Source organism: Sciurus vulgaris (genome assembly GCF_902686455.1).
Source record: "Sciurus vulgaris genome assembly, chromosome: 11".
Classification (NCBI taxonomy): Eukaryota; Metazoa; Chordata; class Mammalia; order Rodentia; family Sciuridae; genus Sciurus; species Sciurus vulgaris.
Window position 1 is genome coordinate 32893928 of NC_136472.1, and position 19809 is coordinate 32913736.

At 36.8% G+C, this 19809-nt stretch overlaps 1 protein-coding gene across 8 annotated transcripts in view; it reads left to right on the forward strand.

Annotated features, from left to right (window-relative positions):
• The window catches only part of LRRC4C (leucine rich repeat containing 4C), a 1247103-nt gene that overhangs the window by 1215755 nt on the left and 11539 nt on the right, over nucleotides 1-19809 (forward strand). For 5 of the 8 annotated variants that reach the window (XM_079102773.1, XM_079102771.1, XM_079102770.1 and 2 more), the window contains one exon: nucleotides 6260-6311. The exons of the other annotated variants lie outside the window; for them this stretch is intronic. The gene's annotated coding sequence lies outside the window, so the exon portion shown is untranslated. The remainder of the gene's footprint in view (nucleotides 1-6259; nucleotides 6312-19809) is intronic. 8 annotated transcript variants of the gene reach the window in all.

The following is a 19809-nucleotide window of genomic DNA, read 5'->3' on the forward strand; positions in this document are numbered from 1 at the left end:
TTTATTATTATTTAAGTTGAACATACTTTTTCAAAGTTGGAGTCTTTAAATTAGTCTGTCTTCCCAGATCATTTTTCTTCCAGATAGTTTTATTTCTGAGTTCCTTCTTGTCATTCTTGCAGTTACCTGTACCTTTTTCTGAGGGATCTTCCCACACCAGTCAAGCTAAAGTTTCTGTGTAGTGATTCCCTTTCATTTTGCTCTTTTTTTTAAATTTTAATACTTTATTTATTTATTTATTATTATTTTTTTGCTGGCATTTTTTTTTTTTATTGTAAACAAATGGGATACATGTTGTTTCTCTGTACATGGAGTCAAGGCATACCATTTGTGTAATCATACATTTACATAGGGTAATGTTGTTTGATTCATTCTGTTATTTTTTCCCTTCCCCCCCACCCCTACCATCCCTCTTTTCCCTCTATACAGTCCTTCCTTCCTCCATTCTTGCCCCCCTCCCACCCCCCATTATGTGTCATCATCCGCTTATCAGTGAGATCATTTCTCCTTTGGTTTTTTGAGATTGGTTTATCTTACTTAGCATGATATTCTCCAATTTCATCCATTTGCCTGAAAATGCCATAATTTTATCATTCTTTATGGCTGAGTAATATTCCATTGTGTGTGTATATGTATGTGTGTGTATATATATATATATATATGTATATATATATATACCACAGTTTCTTTATCCATTCATCAATTAAAGGACCTCTAGGTTGGTTCCACAATCTGGCTATTGTGAATTGAGCAGCTATGAACATTGATGTGGCTGTATCTCTGTAGTATGCTGATTTTAAGTCCTTTGGGTATAGGCCAAGGAGTGGGATAGCTGGGTCAAATGGTGGTTCCATTCCAAGCTTTCTGAGGAATCTCCATACTGCTTTCCAAAGTGGCTGCACTATATTTATTTTTCTTTCCATGTTTATTATTTGTCTTCCCAAAAGTAGGCTCCATGTGGTGAGAAAACCTATAGTGATTAGATTAGTGACATTTAGTAACGATTAATTTAATGTTGAATGAGATGCATATGAGGAACTCTGGAGATTAGTGCACATGTTAAAGATCTAGAAATTTAGGGAACAAGCCAGGTCTTTAGTTGTGGAGGGTCTGGGGTTTTGGATATATTATTGTAAGAAGACTTAGGTCATGGTAAAGAAATTAATCACATAATAGATCTATAATAAATATGGAGGTATGGTCATGGGACCAAATTGGAGATACTTTCCAAAGTAATGTAGATGTAAAATATGTTTTTTGATCATATGATCAGAGCTAAATCTGAATCGATGATGGAACGAGATGAGTGTGAGAGTCAGGTTAGATAAAATGTCAGTGTCAGCATTAAGGGAAGAGAGGGGCTAAGGAAGATGGGGAAAAAGTCACAGGCAATGTGAAGCTAAGACTATATAACTCTCAACTGCTTTGACAAAGAGGAGCCTTGACTTTTGGATAATCTAGACAAAACCAATTTCTTTTGGTTTTCATTTAGGTTATTATATCCTTCCTAATAAGACCAGCTGTTGCTTTGACTTAAGTTGGAATGCAATGACTTCATTCAACCTTGTGAGCTTTCAACAGTGCTATCCGTGTACAATGGTAGGCTGACACAGATCAGCCACATCATCTAGCTGTGAGGAATATGCAGGGTCATCATTCTGGATAATGACTTTACTCAAATTTTTGTACTTTGCCCACCTTATAAGAAATCTAAGAAGCTTTATGGCAATGTGCTATTCCAACTCAGACATGAAGAAATGTATATCATCTGAGGTATCTGAGGTTAAGGCTTATTATCGGAGAATAAATAAGTCAAGAAGACTATATGTGAGAGGATTGGGAAGTCTTAGAAACTATTTTGTTAGAAGTAACATCTTGGTCAATTTTCCACAGGTTGGAGAGCATTCCAGTGCTACATCCTTGGGGACCTTTTGTACTCTATTCTTGCATAAGCATAATGTAACTGCCAGATACTCATTGCAACCCCATTCTGAGGTTCGCAGCCATTTTTGAGATCCAGAGAGAGGGTCCATTGAAGCACCTTTCACAGGATATAGTTTGACTCCTAGAAGAGGTTTCAGCATTTTTTTTCTTCCAAATTTCCCCTTGCTTCTCTGTTGTTATTGTTAGGTGTTTTAAAAATGAAAAACAATGCGTTGGAGAAAAGGTCTTTAGTGTATTTGTGTCCATGAGAAAAAATATGAAATGAACAATGGAATGAACGTACAATGAACGGTGATTCATGCTTTGTATCATTTATCTTCACTTGTGAGGAGAGGTGGGATACGTCACTCATGACTGTGCCGTTGTCGATCCATCCTTCATCACTACGCTCATGAAGACAAATGCCACATTCAAAAGATCACAGCTATCGTGTCCTTTCAGACCAGAGATTCAGATCAGAGAGAGCAGAAGGTTGACCTAGTGTTATTACTTAAAAATCAAGAACACTGCACTTACCATCTCCTAGCTCGCACGCCTTGATCTTCCATCTCAAATTAACATAAGACTAGCAGCTATAGAGACAAGACCATTGGGTAGCACTTATAGTTTCATCTCTGTCTATAGATAATCACTTCATTTTAATTCAAAAAATCCATTTCCTAGGAAATGCCAAGCACAGACCTCTGCAGCAGCAATGTACTGATTAGTCGGAGAGGGTTTCAGCAATCATGGTGATAAGTGGTATAATAAAGACAATACTGTGGAAAAAGTAATAAGTGGTTAATTCTTTCTGGGAGTAAGATGTTGAGGAGTAAGTTGGAATAGAACTGTTGAACAACGATACTGTTTGAGACAAAATATTAGAGAAAATAGAATGGACACCTTAGCTTTCTATAATATATAGATGTTGGTACTATTGGATTTTTGAAACAATGGAAGAACAAATGAGATGCTTTCAATTTTCTGAGTTTCTGGACCTTGCTATAGGTAATGAAAAGATAAAACCTTTTTATAATTCAAAAACTGAATGCATTTATTTTGTTTTTGCTTTTAATTATCTTTCTATGAATTGAAACACTTTAGAAATGAAACTACCCATTGAAATCAGAGTATTTATTTCCCCTTGGTTGCTACATCAATGTTCATAAAACTAGAAGTAAACTCAAAGATTTCTACAAATATGAGAAATTTGATTGACAGACTAGGCATTTCTAAAACCATCTTTGAAAATTTAGTTTGAACCAAAACAAATGTTGATTTTTTTTTTACTTCAAAAATGTAATTTTATAACTTTATCTCTAATCAATTGATTTGAATGATTTGTGTAGTTTAAATTTAGGATGTTTTCATTCCCACCCTTTATTTCAATGAACAGTGATTCATGCTTTGTACCATTTATCTTAAGGTGTAAACTTATTTCATCAAATAAGCTATTTTATTTACTTTTCAAGAAACATTTGTTGAACACTGAGCACATCAAACAGAATATATTGCCTTTCCTGATGAGACATGTTACCTAATGAGGAAGAAAGACATGTGAGCAGGCAAAAACTGTTGATGAGTTTTCAATAAATATTCTTTCCCTTCGTCTCACACTGGAAGGAACGATGAGTTGTGTTTAAGGAACACGGAAGTGCAAATTCCTACAAACTTAGAGAATCTTGGAAGAATTCGTGGCATAAATACCTCCTTCCCTCTTTTAACATGTTCATGTTGAAACGTGATAAACAATAAAGGGTTGCAGAATAAAGAGGGACGGGTGTGGTTATATCTTAGGTACCATAGCTACACAAGGACTCTCTGAGAAGGTGTAATTTGGCAGAGTCTTGGAAGAAGTGAAGAAGCAAAGGACACAAGTTATTTGGATGAAAGTTGGCACCATTGTCATGAAGCACATGCATAGCCATAGGCCCATCTGAGGGAAGAATATTCCAGACAGAGGAAACATCCATCCTATGTAAGGTACCTGAGGAAGGTTAGTATGTTGGAGAAACAGCAAGGGACAGAGTGACCAGAACAGAGTAAAAGCAAGATGTTAGGAGAATGAGATCAAAGAAGTGGTTGGATGAAGAAAAGAAATATGCATGGTCTCAGAGTCCACTAGAAGTAATATGGATTACTCTGAGTGACATCAGTAGCCATAGAACATTGAGCAGAAGAAAATGATAATCTCACTTGTTTGATAGGACCCCTCCATAGTATGGAGAAAAGACCAAAGAGAGGCAAGGATAGAAGCAAGGAGAAAATTACTGGACCAGGCTATGAAATAGTCCAACTATCCAAAGAAGAAAATAAACCAGGAGGTAGTAAAGGGGCTGTATACTTGTGACCAGAATCTTGAGAATTTGGGATTTCCATTGTGTATGTGTTAAGTATAAAGCTGATAAGGTGTAGAAATGATAGGATGCAAAGGTAAGACAGATGAGACCAGGAAAAAAAAAAGTTACAAGGGTGATTTTGATATGTGCTCTTAGGAGAATGGTCCTTGGAATAGTGTTTAGCACATGATAGGAGATTAAAATCTGTCTGTTGAAGTGCTTGGTAATGAATTCACCAAATTATATAGTTATATTGCATGCATGTATGAATATGAGACAATGAATCCCATCATTATGTGCAGCTATAATGCACCAAAAAAAAGAGTGGAAACTGTTCAGTTGTACAAGTGAATGAAGGGTATTGCTGTTAGAAAATGCTTTTGTCAGCATGTAATTGAGTAGGCAGCAAGAGGTCTTTTGTAGAGAGGTTAATTTTCAATGCTTTTGATTGGAGGTCTTGCATAAACAGTGATGTACTTGTCTACAAGCCTGCTGGACTTTTGAGTTTATCAGTACTCAGTTTTTAGACAGCCATACTTACTCTCCCTAGAGAGTAAGTATAAATGAAGAAGAGGTAGAACCAGTAATAGGGTGTCTGCTGAGGTGGGGAAAATATCAGAGTAGTTCCCAGGGGCCAAGAAGAAGGTGCTTTTCAGAAAGTTCAGAAGGCTACAGAGTCAGATGCTCCTAAGTTTTGCCTAAAATGAGAATTGAGAATTAGTGGCTTGATTTACCAATGAGCATAATTCTTCCTCTCTCACATTTTCTTTATCATTTCTGTGCATACTGTTACCTACTGCTTTTCCCTGATGTTGTTTTGAATCCTGGGCTTATCAAATTGTAACTCATGTTTCACACATGGCACTGAAAGTTAGTTAATGTTTTTTGAAACTATGAGATTTCGAGAACATTTTTATAGGTTTGCATTACATGTTTTTAAAATCAATGACAGAAAAGCCACAGATAACCTCTAAAATACCTTTTAATTATATTCAGTTTTACTTGATTAATAATATTCACTCATAATACATTTGAAGTTTAAAAAGCGCTTCATTTTTATATCCAAACAAAATCACTAAACTTGCCAAAAAACCAAAGTTTGAAGCTCACACCGTCAGACAGTCCCGTTTCTGAAACCTTCTTCCTGGAGTTGGCTTCAGATCCACACTTTACCCCTCCCCATTCTACTTCCTTCTTGTTTTTTCTACTCCTACACCTGATAAAATTCTTGGTGATTTCAGTAGCCATGTCCATTCCTTGACCCTGATTACTAGTTGTGTGGGATCTTTCCATCTGCAGTTGCTCAGGATTTCCCCTTTGTAAAGTCTGCGCCAACAATATTTCTAAGCTTGGGATGCAAAATTCTGTAACTGTGGGAAGTAAAGAATATTTATTTTATTTCATTATCCTTTGCAAAATGTACTTTGTCCCTTTGCTCAAAGTACTGAGTGTCCCTCAATCTTAGATTCAAATTTTTATCCTTCTAGTGACCCTGGAGTGGGGGAGGGGAGGAAGAAGGAAAGATTTTATATTAAGTATCTCTCTTGCTTTGGACTAGTATTTCCAGCAGATGCCTATGTCAAACTCAGAACATCTCACTTGGCTGTAATAATGGATTGTTCTGTTTAATTATTTCCTATCCCTCTTTATAAAACATTGTAAGATTTGATCTTATGAAGTAGTTCTGATTAGGACCCAGGATCAGAAAGAAAATGGACTTGCATAAGGTCATGAATCCAATAAGTAAGAACCAAGTGTAGACTCCAGATATTTTGACTCCAAATGTATTTTTTTTATTGGCGTTTAAAAAAAAAAGGGCATTGTTCAAAATGGCCAGTGGTTAAAATAGCTGCCTTGGCTTTCTGCCCAGAACAGTGTTAAAATACAGTGGTGATTCAATAAATATTGTCACCAGTGGTGTCTGTGGTGGTGGTGGTGGCAGATCAAGAAATGTGCTGAATTATTCTAATGGATACTTTTTTTTTTTTTTTTTTTAGATTGGCAAACACGTTGCCTATTTACAGCATAGAGACCCCAATGGAGAGCTAGGTGGGTGATGATTCATGCTAAATCGTTCCCACAATATGCTGAACACTACAACAGCAGCTCATGTGAAGTGGCTCATTATACACTGTCAAATCCGATAACAGCAGCGACTGGCTTTGCTAGCATGAGCAATTTGTGGGAAGTCCAGCCACGGCAAACCACTACTGAACTTCAAAAGATAAGCTGTAATATAGCAAGAAAAACATATCCACTGAGTCATATTTGCAAATTTCTTGTGTGTCTCTCTTTGCCAATTTAGAAATTGCTTTCATGTTCCCAGCTCGACTCCAGAAATGACTCTCCTTGGGATTCACTTCTCTTGTGAGAGCCTCTTCCTTCAGTCATTTCTATGGGCTAAAGATTCTATAATGCTACTGGAGCACATGGACACAACTGGAAATGTCATTCTCTTATGGGACTACTCCTGAAACTCCCTTCTTCACCTACCCTTCACCAACCAGCAGATGCCATACACATACACCCATTTACCTGGGGCTGTAGCACAGCATCTCTGGTGGTAATTCTACCTACAGGGAGATAAAACCAGGAGGCAGCAGGCAAAGAATGACTCTTTGCCTGATGATCTATTACTGTGTACCTTTTAGTCTTCATTAAATGGTAATCTTCTTGAAGGTTTTGCATTTATGTATCTCCATTTACCTATCTAGTGCCTATGAGCCATAGTTGGATCTCCCTAAGTCTGTATTTGCAAAATTAATGCATTCCCTTCCCCAAAGTCCATAATTAGGGAAGGGACTTGTTTAATCGTCTTGCCTTTCCTATCCCTAGCACAGTGCCAGACACATAGTAGGTAGAAAACGGCATATTTGTTTAGAAAAAATAATGAAGATATGAATGACTGTCAAGCAGATGGTTCTGTGAGGCCAAATTAAAGGCTAAGTGAAGGAGTTCTCAACCATCAGAGACAGAAAAGTGATGGCTTCGAATCATTTTTCCTCAGGCCACAAGGAATAATGCCCTAAAAGTGGCTGTTTATTTTGGAAGGCAAGAACTAATCTGAAGCTATTTTCTTTATTTTTATATTCAAATGCCTATAAAACAGAAAAGCACTGGAGACCTATTCATTGCTCACAAATGATCTATGGGGTAATAATGTGCTTGCTTTTCCAGCTGTGCTGCACTTTGGTGCTATCTTGGGTTTAATTGAAAATATGCTGTGACCTTGGTTTTGTTCACTGGGCATGGGGGGTTATAATTGGCATGAAGCCTCTAAAGAACTCCCTTTTAAACGAATGTCATTTTGCTAATTTGGGGTTCGCCTGAGGGAAGTAATTTGTGAAGTCCTGTAAAAACAAGATGCATTTTAATAGCATGCCATTCACAAGAAATTAATGCTTTAAAAAAAAATCAGTTTTTTAGTTTTCAATACCTGTTTGTTGAATCCTCAATGCTATCAGTATGATAATAGTATTGTCTCTAACAGTCTCATGTTTCATCATAATTAAATAAACAGCTTGTGAATTGCAGTCCAAAAAATGTCTGTGTTCCACTCTTAACTTAAGAGGTTTCCATAGAAACTGTGGGCAGCAAGTTTAACTGACATTTATTGGACTTGAGGCTATATGCAGCATTGATATCTCTCTGTTTTTCTCTGTGTCACTTTGTATATGTGTCTTCTTTTCTTCCTTTAACCTTCCCAAACCTCACCCCCTTCAGCAAATCCTCCCCCTCCTCCTACACTTCCACCTCCTCCTTTTTCTCTTATTAGCATTGAGGAAGTAATTTGGACTCAGTTAGATTTAACAAATGCAATAATACTAAAATGGGCCCTGATACTTAAGTGTAATTGTGTTATTAGCTGGAAATGTTTTTCTTCAAAAATAAAAGAATTGAGAGTGAAGTTTACTAAGGTAGTACATGTTAGTAAGAAGGAACCTTTCACTGCAAGTTGAAAGTTTGCCTTCTATATATTAGGGCCACTTCCATCCCCAGCTATGACTTTTCCCTGACTTATACAGCACAGACTGATTTTCCTCCTCAGCCCTAGTATTCAGAATGGAGCATTACATCATCATCCTGGTCATTTTCCAAGAGTATGGAGGAATTGATTTAGGAAAGACAAATATAGAGAGCAACTATTGTGTACCAGTTATTTATCTGGGTACTTTTACTTAGGTTGTCTTAATCCCTTACACCTCCTGGCCAGGCAGTGTATAGCAGGGAAATCAATCTGAAACTGCTGGTCTACCCCAGGTTGGTTCTATAGTCTGGAATAGATCTTAAATGTTTTGTTTTGGTTTCTCCAAGGCAAAGTGAACTTGAGCACTATTAAGCAATGGGTTTGTTAGAACTGGAGATGGTACTGTAGCTAGTAGAAGATAGTAGTAGTATTTCTCTTGGTGCCTTTAGAAATGAGTTGCTGATAGAATAAGTCACTGATCCAAAGCATACAGAGCTAGTAGAAAACAACCTGTATAGCACCACGGTTAAAGGAGAGGAATTAGACAGACCCATGATCAGTTATTATCTGAGGGATTTGAGGTAAGTGACAAACTCAGCATCTGGTTTCTCATCTGTATACCAGAATAATGGTTTTCACTCCATGAGTTTGTGAGGAATAAATAAAATTGTATATGCAAGTCACTCAGTAACTACCACATAGAAAGCTCACTGTTGTTTGATTTCTCTGTGTCCCTCACTCTCCCATTTTCCTGATTTGATATTAGTATGGATTCAAAGTAAAATAAAATCAGTCTTCCAAGTCTATATACCTATAGTTGAAAATTATCTGAAAATTCATAAACTCCCCCAAGTTTTCGTGAGAGCAATGAGAAAGAGATACTCTCAATCCCATTGTATAGGTTAGAAAAATAGAACTTGAGAGTTTGCTAATGACAAGATCTCAGTTCAATGAGTGAGGAAGCTGAGCTTATCTAGTTCCCCAGGGTCCTTTCAATAATTGAAATTCTCATGTCCATTATTCTTAATCTGGGCCTCTGTTCAATAGTTTAAAATGGAACTGTAGCAGTCATTAACTCATCTTTCTAAAGAACAGGAGAGGAAGACTCTGGTAGGCAGGAAGGAAAGCAGGAGGGAGAGATAGTTCCAAGATCTCTCCCTCACAAGGCTGTGTCCAGTTCCTTCCCCCAGGATCCAAAGGAACATGTGGGAATGAAGTTCTCAGTTCCAGGGATAGATGGATGAGGTGTTGGTTTTGCACAGCAATATATCCAAGTGTTTCAGCTTGGGGAAAAGGGATGATGTGGGGAGAAAAACATCAGAAAGAATCCAGGAGTAAGTCAGAGATATTGGTGGATACCTAGTGAATCAGAAGAGAGAGTGAAGAGAAAAGGAGGGAGTTTAGCTCAGACAAGACTGACAGGCCGTAATTGCTGGTGAGAGTGATTGTTCCACATAGACGTACATACACACTCTCCCACTAGCACACACACAACTATAGGATTAAGAAGAATGAAAATCTCTTTAAAATTTAACCATTTTGCATTTTCAAGGAGCTCATATTGGAGATAAAATATTGGCTCCATTGTTTTTCTGTCATGGGTCTATGCCTACCTTATTAGGGTGTTTATTCTCTGTTGTTTTTCAAAGAACCTTTTAATCCACTTGGCCTGCTTTGTGTTAGTTTAGTTAAAGCCAAATAATAGAATGCATGAAGCCAAAATACAGACCCAGCAGTATGTCATAACAGGTAGCCAGCATGTGAACAAGCATGACCCCACAGGCAGCCACTCTGTGTGGAACTTCTTCTTTTGCCAAGAATTCTTCACATATGTTATGTGACACATGGCACCACTGCCACATGAGTGAAGCTTGCTTTCTTTCTTAGATGATAGTGAGCGATAAACAGACCTTCTCATATTTTTCTTCCATGCCCTAACAGGTCATCTTGGCAACCTTGGGGTTGAAGAGAGTAGGTGAGAAAGGGATGATCTGGATGCTCTGAAGCAAAGTCAGCAAACTTTTTCCATCGAGTGACAGATAGTAAATGTTTCAGACTGTGCAAGTCCTTTTATCTATGGAACTGCTCAGTCTGCACTTCAGTGTGAAAGCACCCTATGGACGACACACACATAAACCATCATAGAATGTCCTAATAAAACTTTATTTACAAAAAGAAATGGTAAGCCAGATTGCATCTGTAGACTAGAGTTTCCTAAAAGGTGATCTCAGAGTGTTGTTTACATCCCCATCCCACTTCTACTTCTGTTGGGGTGGTAGTTGCAGTTTGAAAAGCAGGAACAGAAAGTGTAGGAGTGATAGCCTTACCATAATTTACCCATGTTTTGTAGATTTTACTTGTTTTGTAGATTTTACTTTTTTCCCAAGTGTTTTCAACATTAACCTTCATCTCTCTACTATGCCTTTGGCATAGAAAGGACACATGTTCTGTCTTCACTTGACAGAATGGTGTAGTACATTTAAGTGACTTGTATTATTGTCACCCTGCAACTGTAATTAATATCCCTATTGGAATCTGGCTGTCAGTCTTGTGCTTTTTTAGTTACATTGTTCTTTATAAAATGAATCCTTTAGAGAATAAAGACAGATGGTGGGAGAAGAAATCAAAAAGGAATCTTCATCATTCAAGCCAAGGAAAAAGTAGGTTAACTACTAATGGCTTAAATAGGGGCATATTCAGGTTTCCTTATGTCTCATCACTTTAAAATACCTTGGAGGACCAGGATCCTTATTGCTTTTCATATATATGTCTCAATTTTCCCCCATGGTATATTTTTGCAAATTATACCTTGTAGGCAAAATGAATAGAGGAAAATAAGGAAATTTTACTTTGCATAGTACTGTGTAAACTGGTTTGTTCATATTGGAATGGGAGCTGTCATTTTGCAAGGTTCCATGGTAACTAGATCAAATACAGAGACTGCAAAAAGATAACTTTTTCCAATATGCATGACGTATGGTTAACATGGCACCAAGCTAAATGAGGACTGCCTTATGTAAATAAATAAGAATCTGATTTCCAAATGTCTGCATTTGCTGAATAATTCCCTCTTTTGTAGTCATTAGGGGGAAACAAAGAAATCTCTGATTCCAGTCATTTCCATTATCTGACATGTCATCACCAAGGCTTCCTCATTATGCAATGCGAATAGTGTTGAGGTTACTTGAAACCAGTTTCCAGTTCCAATTAGAAGGCCATCCCTGCTATCTGCATTCTGATTAAATGACGTTGCCTGGAAATCACAGAAAGAGTCTACTCTGTTTCCTCCCCTTGCTCAGATCACATAAACACAGACTCAATTAAAGAGAGTTTCCTTATCAGGTTTTTGTGGGTCATTCTGGTGAATTTATTAAACTCTTAAGTCATGCTGAAAACTGGAAGACGGTGGCTCTGAGATAGTCAGCAGGAGTCGGGATTATATATGCAGGACTTGCTCCTGTGCTTTAGGGACTGTGAAATAAACAGAAGTCAGGGCAGCCAATGAGTTTCACAGGGTGAGGATTCTGTAATAGAGCTATGAAAACCATAATGCATATCTACCTAATTTGAGGCTATATCAGAGCCTCATTCAGACATTCATTATTTTATAACTTGTTTATTGAGATGCTTTATTTGTTCATTTGTTAATATCCATATTGCATATATCAAAAGCCTTCTTTTTATTTTATATGTTCCTCAATGTCCTTTTCCATTTCAACAAAAAGAAAAATCAAGTCCCTGCAATTAATCCTGTGACTTTACATAGGACCCAAATCTTTTGTCTGTTTTTTCTCAATGTAGCATTATTTTACAACCTATCCTACTACTTTTCAGCACATGTTCCTAGTAGATGTCAGTGTGCACCTCCCACCTTCTACTGATGTTTACTTCATGTGGTCCCTACCCAACTCCTTCCTATTTTCAATCAGTCTTTTCTCTTTGTTACTGTGTGTTCTTTTTTGCATGCTCCTATAACCCCCTGTATCTTCTTCTCTAGTGCTTTTCATTCTATCATCATTTTTCCTTACTAATTGATGAATTATAGTACTATGGGACCCTTAATAGGAGACGATTGGTCCCAGGTGTGAAGAAGTAAGGGCTTTGCATAATTCTTGGTATGCAATCAGCAAATACAATTGAAGGCAATGCCTATGTTATTTTCTCTCTTGGAATGCTAGACCTTATGCTTACCCAGATCTGCATATCCTACCAGATCACAGATCTGCCAGTCTTCATGTCAAACCTCACTGGTTCTCTCTGAACATCCCAGCTGCTTACAGTGATCCACACAATCGCACATACCAACTCATTCAGTGGAGCAACATGGCCTTGTCTTATGATTCTGTTGCTCATGCTAGGCTTATTTCTACATCCTGTCTCAAATGATCAATGATGAGGAGTTACTGAGATGAAGAAGTTCCCTCCTAGGTAAAGTGCTGGCAAGCAGACTTGGCATAATGTGTTATTAGAGTTAAAAATTGTATTGGAGGTTCTCTGTCCCAGCACCCTGCTATAAAATGAATCCTAGAAATCTTTAGTGTTTGACCTGGATATATATATATACACACATATATATATCATATATTTATCTTATATCTTATATATTACATCTATATATTATATATACACACACACACACACACACATTTTTGGTTATTGTCTAGGAAACTTGGACTTCATACTGTTTAATAATGAACTGGGAAGTACTTGGTAAAACATTGTAAGATGATTTTAAAATCTGAATGACTCTATGCAAATGGTATTTATTCTCTTCATATTGTCTTGTATGATAATTTAAATTGAATTTCTCATTACCAAAATCCATATGCCTTTTGGGTACTATCGTTTATTTGTTTTCAACCTATAAAGGCAATGATGGCCCTGGGACAGGGCATTTCCTAAGGATTAATGAGCAGTTGGGGGTTAATGACCACCAGTTCCTCCCAGCCCAGTCATCAATCCAAAGGAAACATGAGAGGCCAGACCTTTAACTGCATTACCAACTTTCTGAAATCAAATCCTTCTCTGCCTGCCTTGCTCAGAACTTATGTTCCAGATGAGCTTATTATATTTTTTAGAAGCTTCTTTAGTTATTTTCCCTGTTAGTAACCTAGACAGGGAAAATACTATGTACACACACACACACACATACACACACACACACACAGATGCAAATACATTATGTTCACAAGTAAAAAGAAATAGAAGACCAACCATTAGTTTGCAGGCTGATAGGAGAATGTCATGAGAAGAGCAATAATATTCCATATTTTGATTAAATATAATTTGAGAGGCCCAACCTCTTTTATTAGCTTTTCTCCCCACCACACACTTTTCACTCTGAAAGTCTAGAGAAAATGATCCTATTATAAATCCTGAGAGGTCAAAATATGTGTCCATTTCCTATAATTTAACTTCTCTTCAACAATAGATTTGAGGTTCTTTTTTCTTTTTTTTCTTTGTTTCTAGATAGACATTCTTATTGGAGTTTTCAATGGGATGTTATTTTTCTCTTTTATTCCTGTCATATAGCTGTTCCACAGTGAAATTAATAAGCATGATATTTTCTCCTTTGGTATCAATCATGGTCATCCAAAATACACTGAGAGGGATCAACATTAATTCATTAAACAATGCGGTTGTGTGTTCTCTGGAGAATAAACTATACCTAATGAAGTGAAGTTTTGGAGTAGAAAAAATTCCATTTCTCCTCTGATGAAGAAGCTCAGGACCCTTTATTATCTTTCTGTATATGAGTACTCCTTTGCCACAAATTCCTTAAAGATATGGCACAGAGTGATAAACTATTACCTGAGTTTAAGGTATTTGGCAAAGATCTAAGTCACCAGATCTAGACTGAATCCCAGGACCTTTCCCAATCAGCATTTGTCTTAAATAAGTTGCTCAGAATCTTGGTATAGCCCTTAGTTTTTTACTTCAGAAATTTAATTTTTAGCCAGGTACAGTGACGCTTGTCTATAATCTCAGAGGCTCAGGAGGCTGAGACAGGAGAATCTCAAGTGCAAAGCCAGCCTCATCAAAAGTGAGGCACTAAACAACTCAGTGAGACCTGTCTCTAAATAAAATATAAAATAGGGCTGGGGATGTGGCTCAGTGGTCAAGTGCCCCTGAGTTCAATCACTGGTACCTACTCCAGCAAAAAAAGAAATTTGATTTTGATAGCTTATCATAAGATGGTTGTAAACATGTGTTTCCTAAACATATAAGAGCAGAATGCCAATTCACTAAATTATAGCTGAAACAATACCAGATCTGTGAGCATTTGAATCTATCAACATTATTGTGTAGAAATTAGACATTTTTGGAGTCATAATTCTCTGTTAGGATGTGATGATTAAATCTTTAAAATACACAATCACATGTGAACAAATAGTTGTATGTAATGTCAAGAAATTCACAAATAGGTTGAAACCCTTAGTAAATGTCTTAGGAATTCATGGATTTTACTATACAATTTACTGGAAAAGCAAATAATAATTAAATAAGGTTCTTAATAAGAAGTTAAGCTAAGAAAACTTAATTGCATGATTCACGTTGATTTAACGTTAGATAATAGTCAAGCTATCAATCATTCTCCATATAAGGACTTCAGCTGTAACAAGAACTAAACATTGAACTGAAACAATAACAAATTGTATATAGTACTGATTATGTACTAGACACCATTGTAAATCCTTCTCTCTCTATTAACTCATTTACCCACACAGTAATGCAGAATAAAAATCAAGGTATGAAAACCCTTGGAAGTTTCACAGGTCAGCAGTACACAGAATTATATATCTGAGGTTTAAAAACTCTATATACCATTATCATCTCCTTAGTTGTGTAAGTAGCTGGTAATCTACAAGAGTCTCAACTTTCTTGAGGTCAAGTATTCATTCTGACTTTCATTTAATATACATACATTGAGTATACATGATATAGCTAGCTCTCTGGATGGCATAGTTAGGGTATTGCTTACTGCTGGTAAGGATAACTTTTTACCCTAAACCATTGTTTTCAATCACCTTGATAAACTTTTTTGTTTGTTTGTTTGTTTGTTGTTTGTATGTTGAAAGTGGTAGTAAGGATTGATTAGTGAGCCTCCCTTTATAAATTATACTAAGTTTTATAACAGTTACATCTTTTTGGTTTTATCAGTAGACCTTCATAGTCTCTCTTTTATTATAATATTACCCAACAACTTACTCTTGACTATGAATTTAAATATGGGGATGCATTCGGTAATTCAGTTCAGCAAATATTTACTCAATATTAGGCATCATCCAGTTTCAGTCTTCAAAAACTTATGAACAAAAATAGGTTGATCATCTTCTCATCTACATTCACCAATGGATTTGGTAAATGCTGTAATGGTGGCTTTATAGACAATTAGGGGAAGATGGATTGATAAAAATGCTGAAAGTTTAATAGAGATAGTCCTTGTGAAATTGACTCTGATTGTGTTTAATTTCAGTGGAAAAATCAGAATGTGGAATTTCAGGCCAAAGGAAGAAGGAGGAAGTCCCTGATGAAAGAGAGGGGCAGGGGATGAATATATTTTTAGAATGAGGGAAAGAATGCAGCCTGGACTGTTAGGAACAGTCAGGAGATGAGACTGGGGACACAGGAAGGTAGAGGATTCTGGAGTGGCTTTCATGTCACACTAAGGTACTGATTTTCCAGGGGACAGTTCCCCTCCCCCACCCCGGGGAGGGATTTGGCAATATTTGGAGGCCCTATAGCTTTTCACAACTGGGGGGAACTGCTGGCATCTAGTGAGTAGAGGCAGGAAGGGACTTGGGCTTTGTTTTGGTGACACTGGAGAACTAATGGTGAATTACTTTTTTTGAGCTGTGATTGTGTAGGTGCTTGTGTGTTGTTATACCAAGCCTGCAAAGTGTTGCTTTGAAAATCTTACATGGGAAAAGTACATATATATATATATATATATATATATATATATATATATATTTAAAAAGACCATTTTGTACATAGGGAATAGCATGCATTAGTTATTTGGTGACCCCTGAACCTGAGGAAGTGGTGGGGAATAAAGGATGGGAAAATAAGTTTTTATACATTATCTAGGCTCCAGACTTAGGAATGTTAGTACAAAGGTGAATGGAGGCATTGTTCCACTGAGGCGCGTTTCTGTTAACAGGAGTGTTCTGATGTGTAATCTAAAGAGCGAAATACTAAGGAGTATTTTTGAGCTGGAGGTTTCAAGGTTCTTTTCTTTGGTCATGCATTTTGCTAAAGCAAATAGCTGTCATGAAAACACAGATATCCTCCTGAACACCACAAGTCCCACCATGTAATTTTTAAGATACAAGTTAGTCATCTATATTTCATTTTTTCATAAATAACCTCAAATAGTGAGTATGATCAAAAGGACTCATAAACAGCCAGAAACCTCATACCAGGTACATTTATCTCTCCTGCATCATGAGAAGGTAAAAAAGCAAGGAAAAAACAAATTAATTTTATTTTTAGACCTGCCAAGTGTTAACTGAATTTCTCGGTATGATTTCTTAGCGTGAAGTAGATTTGACTTTTTGGTGCTAAAACACGATTGGAGCTGCCACTATGTCCTTCAGTCCTTTGCTGGTTCCATCTTTGTGCTTTGAATAGTGACAGTAGAATTAGGAAAATTGTTTCCACCCATGGATTCTACATATATATATATATATTGATGGACCTTTATTTTATTCATTTATTTATATGTGGAGCTGAGAATTGAACCCAGTGCCTCTCACATGCTAGACAAGTGCTCTACCTCTAAGCCACATCCATGGATTTTTTTCATTAAATGGTTCAAATTTGTCCCTGGGGTAGATATGTGGAGACCAAGAGCCTCTTCTGCTTTAAAGAGGATTTACAGAAGACTTGACTTGCTCGAGACAGGGATTCTGGTTCTCTGCCATGAGAATGGTCAGATCTAATGTAGTGGAAGTCCAGATTCCTCAGTTCTGAAGTCCAGAGACGTGTCATGTGAATAAACAAATCAAGAAAACAACTATGCATCCTCTCTGCGGGAACTTTCAAGGCAATCATGTTATTTTAGGCACATACAGCAGGGGGCATTGTTTGGTCAAACATAAAACAGGGTTGCTACTGATAATAATAGACATAAAGGAAAAAATAGGGAAACCTCCTCTGTTCTACTGTCTTTCCCCAAAAACATGTAAAAAGAGCAAGGAGATGGTGAAATGCTCTGTAAATTTCTTTGTTCTCCCCAGTTTTTCATGGTGGGAAATACTTCTATGGAAATAACTACAAACCAGGCAGACATTACAGAAATCGATGAAATTCTTTATGAATGAGACTCCACTGGGTAATTGATCTATGCAGCCTTAACTGTACAACCTTCCTCTGTCTACTTGGAAACTCACTCATTCATGCATGCCCACAGTTAACATATATTCAATGAGTACGTTTTTCAAGGAAATACCACTGACTAAAGTAGATAAATCTCTATGGCATAGAAATTAACATTCCACTGAGATGTGGCAGGCAGTAGAAAAATAAACACTTGAATATATAAGAGAAATAACAAATAGAGTAAATACTGTGATGAAATGGAATATGGTAATTTATTAAATATAAGAGAGGCACTACTTTAGCTCTAAGGATCACAAAGAACTTTCTGGGAGGGTAAAATTTAAAGGGAGTCTTGAGTGACAAGGAAAACCAACCCCACAAAAAATCGAAGGATACATATAGAGGCAGAGGGAATCCTCCAAGGTCTAATGGGGGTACAAGCTTGGAGCATTTGAAGAATCAAGAAAGGTCAATAGGGTTGAAGAAAGACAGGGCATTAGGAACGAAGTTTGGAGTGTTGAACAAGTCAGATCATGTATTGGAGACCAATGCAGTTTGCATTGCTTTATAGAAAGTTATGGAGTTAAAATGGGTTTCAACTAAAGAATGAGATGAGAAAAAATTATATATATACATATGTATGTGTATGTGTGTGTATGTTTATATATGATGTATATTTTATGTATTAGATTATATATTCCATATCCCCTAGAACTGGAGATTGAACCCAGGGCCTTGAGCATACTACCACTGATCTACATCCATGGTCCTTTTTTAAAAAAATTTGGAAATAGGGTCTTGCTGAGTTAGTTTTTCAGCAGACCTGGAACTTGCAATCCTCCTGTTTCAACATCCCAAGTAGTTGGGATTACAGGTATGTGCCACCACATCTGGCAACATATTTATATTTTAAAATTCTCTCTAAATATTCTATTAATTATACTAAATATTCTCTAAATATTCTAATTAATTATACTAAGGCAATTGTGAAAGGAGATGACATGATCAAGAAGATATTTCAGTGGTTCAAGTGAGAAACATAGATGATGTGAAAGGGAAAATGAGGAAAAACAGAAAGTTCTAGCTTATATCTTATAAATAAAGTTAAAGAATAGTGTAGGGCTATTCAGCACAAGAAAGGTTAAGGAGGAGTTTACATTTTTGCCTTCTCTCACTGGATGTATGTAGGTGCTAGAGCAGCTGAGGGGATCTGCTTTTGGTAGAAACCATGCCATTTAATTCATACAGTCTTCACAGTGTCCCTTAAGATGTGTTATCCTCACTCCCAGTTAAGAAGATGTGGCTTAGAAAAGGACAAAGACTGAACAATTAGTTATGCTAAGTCAATTCTCTAACAGTCATTTTACTCTCAATCTGACTTTTATTCTTCTTACTCTGACAGATACAGATTGGATATTCTAGCGAGGCTTCAGTATTACTCCAAGTTGGGAAAAAAACAAAACCCAGTGCATGTTGATTTTTCCTTCATGTGTGTGCCATTTACAACGTGGACAGACATGAGAAGCACTGTAGGTTGGAACTATCTCTTTCCTAATTGAAGGATCAGTTTCCAAAATGATACCCTACTCCCTTTACTCATACTAAAATTTTTTGAACATGACCATATACAGAAGCTAATTTCGCCTTTGTTGGTGTTTTATACTCTATGGGATTTTAATTGGGGTGGATTAACTTGATCCTGCGCACGTGTGAGCAGTCAGATAGTCACACTAAACATCAGCTGCCTTCAGTTTTAAAATTGTTGGCGAGGTTGAATTTGAATTCACCTACTTTTTCAACAACCTGTCTTCTTTGTCCAATTTCTTTCATGTGCAAAGGCAGAAATCTTCTCCAACAATGCTCTTATAATTCCATTCTCCTCTTAAGGATCTCAAGTTTCTCCTGAGTGTCTTTATTGAAGCAAATCCCAACTCTTCTTGCCAGGCATGCAGTGGCCCTCAGTTGGGCCAATTGAACTATTTAAAGTCCTCTACTTTCATTAAGTCAGTTTTCTTATTTTGTGCTCCTCCTCTGCTTTTATGAGTAATTTCTTACCTCCTCCACCACCACCCTGCTTCAGTGCAATTCTAATACTCCCTTAAAACCCACATAAAATCCCAAATCCTCTTTTGACAACTTTAAGATTAGCTATGCCTTCATTGATTTATAACAATGAGTTATGTAATTTAAATATTGCATACATTGAATTGCATTAAAGCCTAGATGCATGTATGCACATTGTTTTATTTTATACAT